At 45.2% G+C, this 10,241-nt stretch overlaps 1 non-coding gene across 1 annotated transcript; it reads right to left on the bottom strand.

The window, feature by feature from the left end:
• Positions 1 to 9,041: 9,041 nt before the first annotated feature.
• Positions 9,042 to 9,145, bottom strand: LOC120693584. Its single transcript, XR_005683046.1, has one exon. It is a non-coding gene; the product is annotated as a small nucleolar RNA R71 (small nucleolar RNA).
• Between the last annotated feature and the right edge of the window lie 1,096 nt (positions 9,146 to 10,241).

Genomic DNA, 10,241 nt, shown 5'->3' on the forward strand with positions numbered 1-10,241 from the left:
TAATATTTAGCAAGGCTTACCCGTCTCCGGATATACCTTAGTCCGATAACTAGACATGCAAGGCTTTTTGTTTGTGGGGTTTGTTTTGCCAAAAATGCCACTAAAGGTAGATCCTTATTTTCCGATTTTAACTTTGTCATATTCTAGTTGAATTAACCATTCTAAATTTGCATCTAACTCTAAACAAGCATGGTAGAGAAAACATTAATCATCCAGCAGTATTATCATCATCATATTCCACTTGTTACTCTATGTGACAGAAATTGTTAAGCAGTCTCAAACCGTGAGAGGCGGATGATTCGAATCGAGTTTGTTAACCTGCCCAAGGGAATCTAACACACACGTATAGGAACCAAGTCACCCACACAACTTTTCCCCTTTCTTCTCGCGTTGCGGGACAGGCCCACCGCCCTCGACTAGAGAGTCCGTAGACTCTGCACCCGTGCATTAGCTAGATGGAACCGAAGTAAAGACGGTGGGGAGGTATGTCCCACGCCACGGTCCGATCAGGTACTTAAGCTTACCGATTACCATATTTCTCGGCATGTGGATAATACTTTCAAAGCTTAACGAAATGTGCCACACACCGCGATCTTAGCCAATTTCGACTATTCCGACGGGGTATCACAACTACACAACCCCGCTCATTGTCCTTATATTCCAACAGGAAGTAAAGTCAGTCAACTCCTATAATCTCGCGAGAGGCAGGAAACCACTCGACTTCTACCGTACCTAGTTAGCGGGGAAACTAGTTGAGAAAAAGATCCGGATAACCAACATAGGTACCTAGGGACATGCAACTATGGTTTCGATCAACGCCTAAGAACGTAAATGCGCAATAAAATTATTACAACATATACGAATAGTTAGATAAAATTAATGAAGAAAATAATGTGATTATGCACCGGGGCTTGCCTTCTTGGGCATTGTCAAAAGTAGCCTTGGGCTCTTCCGAACATTGGTCCGGGTCTTGATTCAATTCAGTTAGATATAAATTAGCTTCCTGCTGTTCAATCTCGGACTCAGAAATCAATTCGGACGTTCCATCAGTGGGAGAGGTCGACTTTATATTTATGCAAAAGTGCTCTTTGTTACAATATGACACAAATTCACTTCTTTCCTTCACGATAAAGTTGCAGTTAAAGAATGTGTTACTTTAGTGGTGAACTTGCTTAATTTAATTTACTGGGCAGTCATTTATAGAGTAGTTCATATTTTCATTTACTTCATAAAATGATCTGGGTGGCGGTTGTTATTTTCTACTCATTATGCATATGGATATTTGACAATTTCATTCCATAAGGTAAGAACAGTTTTCTAGTGCTATAAATTTTACACAAGATATTAGTTCTAAGCATGAACCAGCAGTAAAAATTTTAGCTACAAATAGTAAAGCATCTAGGCATGAAAAATCATTTAAACAGAGCAAGTGTATAACAAGATAAATTCATACAGAATGATCTGAAGCATTTATGGGATTCAAATTTTTACAGAAGACTTTATGCATGTTATACTCTCTACTGTAATTGTTCTAGATTTTAATAATGCAGATATCAGGAGTAATAAATTGGATTACTTAAACATGAACATATCAAGATTTATTTCTACAGAACAAAATATGACAGTAATAGTTCTAAAAATTTTACACAGTGTTTCAGATATGTTAGTGAGCATATTGTAAATTTTTCATAATTTTTCTATGCAAAATCAAGAAGCAACAATTTATCCAAACTAAATCTACATTATCAAGATCTAATTATACAGAGAGTTGCAGAGTGTTTTTGGGCCTCACAATTTTTTCAGAGCCTACACTAAGCATTAACATGATACAGTAAAACTTTCAGCATTTATCTCCTACTATAAAACTAGCATAGTATTTACTCATTTAAACACAAGCATAAACACTCAGTATAGATTATGTTAACTAATAAACCCTAAAATTTTTGTGGAGCATCTACACAACTAGGATATATATGATTCTGTGCAACTTTCATCTACAAACATGCAATATATACCAGTGAAAAAATAACAAACTAAGCAAGGTGATATCATGAGCAAGAAATATCTCTGGTTCTACAAAGTTATTGACTCTCAAAGTTTGCAGATAGGCTTATCATCTTAATACTAAGCAATGGTAAAATTTTCAGATTTTTCCAGATGCAACAACTATTTATCATAAATAAAGCTTTCTCATCAAGCATTAAATCAAATATATATCTACACAGATTGAAAATTTCTCAAACTTGCACAACAGTAATACCTTGGTGACATGAATGCACAGAAAAAGTTTCAGATCCAGCACTTTAACATTTCGATCAACAATAATTCATGTAGTATACTAGTAGATCTAGGAATCTTGGGGTTTTAACCTAGTTATAGGTGTTCGTTTGTGTTCAAATTTTTAGCAGTAGCTAGAAACATTATGAGACACATTCTGGCCAAAAATCGCTCATAGTTGATAATCAGAACTCCTAGAACAATTATGGGCTCTTTAAAATAACTTTAATTATGCATTAAAATATAAGCAGAATCTGAACATGTGACTTTAACAAAAGTTGTAGTTATTGTTCCAAGGATTCCAGAACATTTAAGTTTTCATTTTTCTGATTTTTCTACGATTTATACATATTTTATAATTTTGCAGCTTTTAGATCTAAAGGAGTTCCTTGCGTTCAGGTCCCTGAAACATGTTTTATTTTCGCAACCAAGTCCCTGGCCGGAGTTAAAATAGAGGAGGGGATTGGGGGGGGGGGGGCGGCCGGCCAGATTCCGGCGAGGAAAGCTCGCCGGCGGCGAGGGCCTCTTGGGGGAAACTAAAGAGGGAATCGAGAGCTACCTGTGGGTGGTCTTGGGACGCGAGGAGAAGGCCGGGACGGGGCTCGCCGGCATGGAGCAGATCTCCGGCAAGTGGGAGCTCGGCTCCGGCGATATTTCGGCGAGGAAGAGACGGTGAGACCGGGCTAGGGAGGTTCCTGGGGTCAAGGGGAATCCATTCCGGGGCTCGGCTCGGGAGGAGGATGGCCGGAGGCGGCCGGTGATGGCTCTGCTCGGCGACGGCGGTTCTCCGGTGACGGGGTGCGGCGGTGGCCGGGCTTAGGAACTTCCTGGAGATGAAGTGAACCTGTTCCTAGAGTCAATTGGAGACGAGGGAGGCTGAAGGTAGTAGCTCGGCGTGAGGGGCTGCTCACCGGTGTTAAGGGCGGCGACGACCTTTCTGGGAGTGAGAGTAGGGGCGCTGGGAGGCAATGGAAGATTGAGGGCGTGGTGGCTGCGGGCTCAGCTCGGGTAGGGGGCAGCTGGTTTGGGTTCCACAGCGAGCTCAGGCAAGGCCGGCAATGGTTGCGGCCATGGGTCCTCTTAGGAGAAGGGGTGCGCAGGGGAGGCTTAGCCCCCAAAGGAATGTGGCCAGGGCAGTCGTCCAGGTGCAAGAGCGAGCTGGGGAGGTGCCAACTGGGGCAGCTCTGCAGGGGGAGGACACGGCCGGCCGGTCATGGCGCCGTGGCGGGCAGACAGCAGATAGGGGCGTGTGGCAAGCTCAAGCAATGCCAGGGAGGAGCGGTTTCATGCAGCCATAGGGCGCGACGGCGGTTTTGGCTGGGGCGAGGCCAAGTGGCCGGCCAGGTGGCACAGGCGCCGGCGTACGGCACGGTCGGTAGGCACGGTGCAGGGAAAGGAAGGAGGAAGAAAGAGGCAGGGGCAATTTTGTGAATACAAAAAGTTATGGGGGCTCCACTATAAACTGAATTTTTCTCCATGTTCTTGACCTCATATGAAAAATTTCTGAATACAAAACTTGTTCAATTTTTCGAGATCTACAATTTTTGTTTCAGCCACTTTTTCATTTGAGCAACGGTTTGAGAGTTATTTTAAAACTCTGAGATGACTTAATGATTAAGGAACTTCTCATTTCATGTTAATGTTGTTGTCACTTTTACCCCTAGTGTCCAATTAGACATTTGTTAGTCTTTTGATGCTGAACATGCATATAAAATTTCATGTACAGGTTTGACTTAGTTTGAAAGTTATAAGGGTTTATACTTGCATATGCATATACACACATACATATTCTTGCAATAATGAAGTGTGATGCTTTTGTTTTAATTTTTCTTGATCTTTTGTGCATAATTTCATGTAGTTGATCTATATTTAGTATTTTAAACACCTGAGATATCACATACCCAAATTCGGCCATAGCCTAAAAAACTCATCGATATTTGACCCGGACCTTCTTGGTGAAGGTAAGGAATTTGATGTAGCTTGGAGACAAGTGTAGGTCATGTTAAGATAAGATTTTGGGACGTGAAACCTTTCCACAAGTACTCGATTTAATGGAAATCAACTTTATTGCGGATAATGTTACGAGTACAGGACTTAGAGATAACAGACTCTGACCCTTTGACTCTAGAATCTTAACTTAGACCTACCCCTTGCCCAGAGTGGTATACACTAGAACAATGGTTTATTGAACTAAATATGGAAATACTTAGGATAAATTCTTCGAGTGCGGTAGTCGATTAGACTTTTGATGAATAGTTCGGCTTCAGAGGGGTGCCAAGGGCCTTGCGTAGAGATTTGCACTCGAAGGTCGTTTGAGATCCCTTCGGGTGCCACTTGCACTTGCCATGAAGTAGCTTGTCGAACCATTCCTGGCCGGAAGTCGCCTTTGCACGGTGCTGATCATGGGACCTGCCCTGAGAGTCAGCGTTCATGTGCTTGTGGTTTTTGGAAGGTTCTGGATGGTCTTCAGGGATATGGTAGTTCGAAGTAGGGTTGTATGCCTCTATTTCCTCTCGCTCTTGTCTTCTGGAGATGATCACATTGCGGGCATCGTACCCAATGTTGATTACATTGCGGAGGTCGGTATTGGAGTAATCATAGTTCTCACCCTGCTATTCTTGGCAACGATCGGCTACACGCTGGCGTTGCAGGGCTTGCTTCTGGTTGCGAACGCGGCGGCGCTCATAGTGGTCTTCCACCACATGCTCATATTCCAGCTGGATGGCAACCGTCACAGATGGTGGAGCTAAGGGTGGTCTTGCTTGATGCTGGTCTTGACTTCAGTGGTCGCTATTGGGCTTGTCTCCATGTTGTCGGAGAGGTACTTATCATAGTCATTGGAGTTATAATCGTCGAGGTTGAGGCGTTCCAGTGAATCATCATCGGATTCTTGAAACTCTGAGATGCGCACCATGAGTACTTCACGGCAGAGGTCTTCGATGTCTTGCTTTTCTTCAACCGCCCGCGGGTCTAACGGAGCGCCTTTATGGAATGGGAGCTCGTCGATCTGAGGATCAGAGATCCCGGCAGATCGATTATTGAGCCCCAACTTTTCCCACGCACCGTCCGTCTTTTCGGGGTTGAATATATGATCAGGTTTGGGAGGAAGTCCTGATCGGTCCTAGAGTTCTTACCCGAATTGGCTTCGGCTTGGGCATCTTTGCTGTACTGGATCAGGTCATCCAGCTCATCTTCTGAGTCGTAGGAGTATTTGGATTCAGAGTCGGTCACCACTCGATCTTTCCCAGAGATAGGGTCACCCATCCGATCAAGTCAGGGGTCGTTCTTCTCGGGTTTCGAGTGCTTCCCCGAGCGCGGCTTGGAATCTTCCTTCAGCTTCTTGAGTTTGGCTTCCTGCCAGAGGATGTCGGCCATGTAAGGTGGATGGCACATTGCCTCCATAAAAAGGTCGACGTCATTTGACCAATATTCGAGATCGTCGTAGGGCTCAAAGCTGCCTAGGCTATCCATGAATTTATCAAGGTCCTGATCGAACAGAGGATCAAAAAAATCAGTGGGTTCAGGTGTCCAGTAATGGCTGGATTTCGATGAGGATGCCTGGGGGTCCCTGAGAGAGGCGGTCCCATCCGATCAAATCGGGGGTTTGCCTTCTCGGGTTTCCCACAGAACTTTCCCATTGAATCCTGTTTGGTGGAAATTCTTTATTAGAGGGTATCTTCAGCCAGGTTGATGCAGTTGCTGAGAGCAGAGTCAACTTGATCAATCCCGGAGAACATGTCTCCCGCCCGAGCGCGTCATGGGTTCCGGTCCTCCAAGTTTTTCTGTGTCTTGGGTTGACCAAGAGCTGATTTAGCAAGTTTGATGCACCCCTCAATGGATTGTGAGACTCGATCTACTCCATCGAGTAGTTCGGAGTTGTCGACCCTGGGGCATTTGATTGACTTGAGGTAAGCCAAGTATTTTCTGAGGGTTTCAGAAAATTGAAAATTTTCAGAATTGGGAGTGACGTCGGGCTCGATTGACTCGCCTTCGCGAGTTGGAGCCGAATCGTACCTAGCTCTTTCCAAAGCGTGAGCGAGTAGAATTTGAGCTGATGGCTTCTCGCTGAGTTCATTGTGAGTTTCGGCGAGTTGCCGCTAAGCTAGAATTTTCGGCTCATCGGGGGTGATCAGACGGCTCGTGAAGCCGCCGGATCCATTGGTCGTGCAGACCCAAGATCCAAAGGTGATTGTCGTGCCCTCTGGCACAATAATGGCGTTGCTAGGATCAGCCATCGAATTCGTTGGTGAACTCGCCGATTCTCGTACTTGGCGCGCCAGCTGTCGGTGTTTAGCCACCAAGCCTACTCACGGATACCCTAAGGAGTTCGATTGTAGGTAAGGGATCGACTAGCTCAAGAACTCGATGGTGCAAGGAACACAAAGATTTAGGCAGTTTCGGGCAGCGAGGTGTGTAATACCCTACGTCTTGTGTGGTTGTTTGTGTTGCCTTAGATGATGTTATGAGGACATATGTTTCGAGGGGGTCTGTTGACGGTCGTTAAGTGCAAAATCTGACCATCAACTATACTCACAAAAGAAGGAAAACCATGCCTCTTACTCACATATTTGTATCACTAACCTAGCTCCATAGTTATTTTGGAGAATTTATATTTTCAGGAGCACAAGTCCAGAATAAGAAGAAGAAGAAAACACGAAGAATACGCAGACGAAGTCACAGAATATTGCATCCTACGTAACACAATCAAACGAGGCCCACCAGACATACCAAACCGACCAACCAAGCCCCGGCACCGACCATCTGACATCAGGGCCCACCAGACAGTCTACCAGAGAAGGACGGTGGCTAGAGGCGGCAAGGTGGGGCTGGCCGAACCAGGGGTTTGGCCGAACCCACCCTATCTTCCGTCCAGGTGCATTTTGGTGGGAAGCTCGATCCTATCCTCCTGAAGGCAGTTTGGCATGTTTCCATGTATGAAAATGGCGGGAACCGACCTCCACAAGCTATAAAAGGAGCCTCTCATACCACACACCACACACACCACTTGGAGAAGCGTCTCTCTTACACTTTCATTGTGACTTGTACTCCTTAGGGCAGTGGAGCTAGGCTAGTACTTTGTTTCCTTAGCAAATCCAGTCGTCCTCGGGGTCGGCGAGCAATCCTCAGCCTCTAGTATGGCTTTGTATTCCAACATTCATTATGCTATTCATAAATAGTTTGTTCATGGTTATCTTGCTATGCTCTTAGCTTGCCTAGCCATGATCTGTTCTTCATCAAGTTGTATTAGTGACTTGCTTAGACCAGATGATCTGGGTAAGGATATCGATTCGTTGTGCTTTCGGGCTTGCCTTAGCATCTTACCTGTCCATCCGAAGGGTGGGGGACCCGGGGGTGCTAAGGTAGTGACCTCATATGCGGGCATGGTGCCCGAGTTTATGGGATCCCTCGGATATGATGGTGCTCCACAGTTTGACTGGGGTAGACTGCATGTGGTGACAGCCCTGTTGGTCCGCCGGGAAGCTGCTTCTCGGTTAGCGTACTCCCCGACGTTCGGGTATCGTGTAGGAGTTCATGCAAAGATGAAATGGGACTGAATGTTCTCCAGTGCGGGTCATTCTCCCTGATGTCCCTAATTTCCCGGCACCTGCAGCTCTAAGCATGTGGCTAACATAACTTATCCGCTAACATGAATAGTATACTAGGACCTTGTTTGTCTATGCTCCCGCTAACCTTAGGTGTATTTGTTTATTCTTTATTCATGAGAGTTGGCTAATCTGTGTGTGTCACATTACCCTCGATTATCTTTTATTATCACTTACCTCTGTATAATCAGCAGTCTGCACCTTATTCCATAATATTATGGTTATGTATCTAGTAAATATCTTTACACACCATAGCCATCCCTTGGGAAAATATAAATAACAATACCGTGAATACTTTCGGGTGAAATGCTACAACAGTATATCCGTGCGCTTGCGGATCCTTCTGTAATCGTTAAGACATATCGCACGGCATTTCATGGCATTGTTGCTATGAGCCAAACCTGTTCATAGTGATGGTGCTCTGGAATGTCCGTCGGCATTTCTGGCGGCGTTGCTGGGAATTAACCCCTCCTAGTAGCGACGTTGAGAAATGCTAACAAGCATTTCTGGCGCCGTTGTCGGGGATGGCACTAGGTGTAAAGATTTTACTAATGCATAAACATAGCAATATGAATAAGAGGTAGCTACTGGTTATACAGGCTAAAGTGCTTTTTGTTTTCTACTGATTGGATGAAAACAGGGTAGTGTATGTCTGGTTTCTCCTTGCCGACAAACTTCGTTGAAGATCCCGAGAAGCTCGTGAGAAGGGTCCGACCTCGCGTCGTCCCTCCTCAGCTCTCGCTGTCAGCAAAAGAACCAGCTCTTCAAGCACCAGCAACAACAACCGAACCCATGGCTGAGAAGACTCTCCGCGACTTCTCCGTCCCCTCAACTGCCAATGTGGCGACTAGACCCAATGCTGATGTTAGGGACATGAACTGTGAGCTGAAGTCCAGCCTCATTAACATGGTGCAGGCTAGCCCATTCTGTGGCAAGCCGAATGAGGACGCCAACGCCCATCTCCAGAACTTCCTGGAGCTTTGCAAGACCGTAACCATACAGGGCGTTGTGGCTGACGTTATTCGGCTCTGACTGTTTCCTTTCTCCCACTTGGGGAAAGAGAAATAGTGGTTTTACAAGAACAAAGAAGCCGTCAGCACGTGGGACAAATGTTCCACGGCGTTCCTCACCAAGTTCTTCCTGTTGGGCAAAACAAATGCTCTACGCAGAAGAATATCAAGTTTCCAGCAAACAGGGATGGAATCCATCCTGGATGCTTGGGAGAGACTCCAAGAATATATACTCGCCTGTCCTCATCATGGGATGGACGAGTGGCTCATGCTCCAAAGCTTGTACAACGGGATAATGACCACATCAAGAGACCACTTGGATGCTGCTGCTGGAGGAGCCTATCTTGATCTTACGATTGCCAAGGCTACGACCTTGATTGAAAAGATGGTCTCCAACCAGGGCTGGAACGAGGAGCGTTCCCAGCCCCGAACCAAAGGTGGAATGCATACCATCAAGGAGACGGATATGCTCGCCGCTAATCTGGACCTCCTACTGAAAAAGCTTGATGAAGGGAACAAACAAATGTTCGTTCCCGTCCATGCCATGAGCTCGCACGCAACGTGCGAAGTTTGTGGTGATGGTGGACATTCGGGGAATGACTGCCCCAAGACCTGTGAAGATGCAGTGTACATCAACAACAACTGGTTCCGTCCACAAGGAGGCCAAGGGTAGGGTCAAGCACGCCCACCATTCCAAGGAGGAGGTAATAATTTCAACTCAAATTTCAATTCGAATTTTAATTTAAACCAACCCTCCTTGTGAGATCTTGTCTTTGGCCAAGCCAAAATTAATGAATCTTTAAATAAAAAACTTGCTGCTAATGACAAAGTTTTAGAAAATATAAATACAAAAGTTGAAACTCTTTCTTCTGCTCTTAAAAATCAATTAAGTTTCAACAAAATGATAGAAACACAGTGTTGATGGCCATTATTTCCCATTTTGACCGTCAACTTCTCGGGAATAAATTGAGCCTTGCACCATATTCCATACACATTTTACCTATTTCTAACAAATTCTACAAGTTTTGGTGGTTTGAGATGTTTTGAAGGATTATGCCTAGAATATGCAAGAAACAACACTAAATGGCGCATCTACAAGGATGGTGAAACATGGATATAAGATGACACCATTATAAACATTGCCAAATTCCAAATTTGACATTGCCATGTTGAAGATCTCGTTGAGATGATTGAATTGGACATTTGGTTCACCCAATTCGGAGTCTGGATGCAAAAGTTATGCAAATTACAAGTTCCGAACTCGTGTTGTGCAGAGGCTACAGGCCGGCCGGCCTCACCTAGGCCGGCCGGCCCGGCACCTTTGCCAAACACATCTTGCCTTGCCACAAGA

This window comes from Panicum virgatum, chromosome 9N (genome assembly GCF_016808335.1).
Source record: "Panicum virgatum strain AP13 chromosome 9N, P.virgatum_v5, whole genome shotgun sequence".
Taxonomy (NCBI): domain Eukaryota; kingdom Viridiplantae; phylum Streptophyta; class Magnoliopsida; order Poales; family Poaceae; genus Panicum; species Panicum virgatum.